Here is a 2,925-nt window from a genome sequence, read left to right as displayed (position 1 = left end):
GGTTGATATTAGTCTAATTGGTCAGAAATTTAGAAGTATGAGGAATAAGCTCAATCAGACTGAATGAGCAAGGAAGGAAATGCTTTTTTAAACATTGTATCTCTATAAAAAAACAAAAACCAGAGATATGTTTACAAAAAGAAAAATAATAAACACACCAAATACAAACTGTTTCACATCAATTGTTAAATATAATCTAAAGTATAAAAGTACTTATAAAGGCCAACTTGGTTCATTTGAATGTTCCTTACCAGTCCAATTAGGTTATTAACAAAAATACCCAAGTACCTTATATGTAATAATCAAACAAGGAATATAAAATGTAACCCTTAAAAAATATGTCTCAAATAAACTGAATCATTTTGGAGTGAAAGTATTAGATAAATGTAAAGTTAGCTAGAGTGGGTCTTAAGAGGTTTTGCCTGGTATCATATGGTCATTCTGGTGTTATGAAAGCAAAAAAAACAGAAAAGTAAATCAAATTATTTTTTGTCTACCAAAACAATTATTTGGGTACATTCAAACAAATAAAATTTGTTTTTTTTTGTTTTGTTTCTTTTGTGATCTAATGTCTTTCTTTAACCCTGTGGGCTTGCTTGATTTTCTGACCTCCAGAATCACATGTGTGAATCATGTCCAGATTTCAGTTTGAAACTTTTTAGGCGTTTTCATTCGTATCTGATTTCATTTGCCAAACTTTGTCTCTTCTAAACACTGTCTTATTGTGACCTTGATTTCGGAAAACACTAAAAAATATATTTTTACACATTTGAACTGAATAATTAGGATGTATTTAAGTGGTTTTAAAAACAATGACTAATTTCCTCATCTCGTGTGACAATGAGTCAGTGGGTAAATGGAATGTGATGTTTTGATATTTACAAAAAAGGCATCCTACACAGCACCTCTGCAGGCTCAGAAAAGAGACAGTGGCAGTTCGGCACTTTTGTCTACATGCCTTTAGGTTGTGAGGCTTTATTTGTAAGCCAGTGTCTTTGATGTAGCAGCGAGACCTCCCCCTCCTATTTTTCTTCTTTGTAGCTTGAAAGACTTTAGGTGTTATGGACAGCATTCCTCTGAGCAGGGCTGCAGCATCTACTAAACAGATAGCATACCTTCTTAGTAAAGAAAATGTACATGTTTCATTGCACATATCCAGCTTAATGTATATATTATGGTTATGGATGTACAAACTTTTTATATTTTATTTTATTCCTTTTTATTCAATTTTTCCCTTTCCCTTTTCTAACTATTCCCTAAATCTTACAAAAAGGAGTATCAAAACACTTTTATCCTTACGCTGCAGGTTGAGCTGAATATCTATGATGCCAGATTGCTATGTTTTCCTTGTTTCTATTATGTACATTTTTTTTCTATAATTAAATGTTTTTGGAGGTATCTAATACAATTTTCTCTACTTTGTGTTGTGGCTTGCTAGTGATTGTATCACTGTTTTAGTTCAAGGTTTTATAATTTCCTAAACCACATTTTAAATATGCCTTTAAGGCAATTTTTGCTCCATACAGAAACTGGTGAGAACAAACATTGCAATTCATTGCTGTTAATTTGTTTAAAGGCAGTAGCACTTTCTTTAAAAACTAAACTCTTAAAGATGCCTATAGGTAAGGGAACATTATACAGAATATTTTTAGTGCATTTTAAATTAAAGGCATGTCACAAAAACTAGAGATCCAGGATGCAGCAAGTCATTTTAGGTAAAGTTTTATAACTTAGTGGGGGATTTAACTGTCCTAGCTGTGATTTCCAGCAGAGATTTTTTAACAAAACTGGCTTAAAAGTTTCTGAGGAGAATAGCTGACTGGCTTTTCAATTTGTTGCATCAGACAGGATGACAACTTGCATTTCTGATGTAAATTGATACAGAAAGAAAATCAGATACTGGGCCTTTTCTTAGTTATTTTGGGGCTGGATAGTACAATGCTGTTATTTTACAACCAGTCCAGTACGTAAACATTTTAGTCTTGTAGCTGTCTGAAAAATTCTATTGATTGACGCCGCACCAATCTGCCTATCAATCTCCCGCTCCATCTCCCCCTCATTCATGAACAAGACCCCCAGATAGTTAAAATCCTCCACAAGGGGCAATACATCCTCAGTAGAACCACAACATCCACGAATAGCGGAGACGCGATCCTAAGGCCACCAATACGGATCCCCTTAACACCTTACCAGCTCCTACAAATTCTGTCCATAAAAGTAATAAACAGAACCAGTGACAAAGGACAGGCTTGTTTTTTTTTTTTTTTCTTCTGAGGCTTTTCTCTTCTATGCTTAATTTTTTAAGAATATTTTCTTCTTCCAAGTCTCAGTAGTTTTTAAAGTAAACAATGAGAGCATTGGAGCTACAATGAATTGTTGAAGCTGAAGCTAACTGGACACATAAACACTGGAAAAGTTAATGAAGCAAGAGCATGCACATCTGGACGCTGCACAGGTTGAGCAATTCACAAAGACTGGCTTGTTGGATAATAATAGAAAAGATCATCCCTCAGGAACTTGAAACTGAAAGGATCAGTAGGCTAGATCATTCATACTATTTTCTAGAATGGAAAGCATGGATATTTGAATAAAATATATAAAATATGGCTTTAGGAACATCTAGTCTGGCTTCGGTTATGTATTTCGAACGTACTGATGTGCTCATTCAATCTTCTGTTTCTGTAGTATAGATTGACCCTGAACTTTTTCTGGTGCCTATTCATTTTCAGCCACATTGGTCCCTGCCTGGCCACACCTAGGAAAGTTGTCTGGTGTTGCAACTGTTATAGAACCTCGACTGGTAGACTTTAGGGTATTTAAATGCAAATACATTTTGTATAAGGGCCTTTAGGGTTTTGCTGTGTTTCTTGTGTGAATGAGCTTCCTGTCACAGAGATGATTTTTGTGTGTGAATTTCCTGTTTCT

This window comes from Cyprinodon variegatus, unplaced genomic scaffold (assembly GCF_000732505.1).
Source record: "Cyprinodon variegatus isolate N-32 unplaced genomic scaffold, C_variegatus-1.0 Scaffold466, whole genome shotgun sequence".
Lineage (NCBI taxonomy): Eukaryota > Metazoa > Chordata > Actinopteri > Cyprinodontiformes > Cyprinodontidae > Cyprinodon > Cyprinodon variegatus.
Note: the sequence above shows the minus strand (reverse complement) of the source record.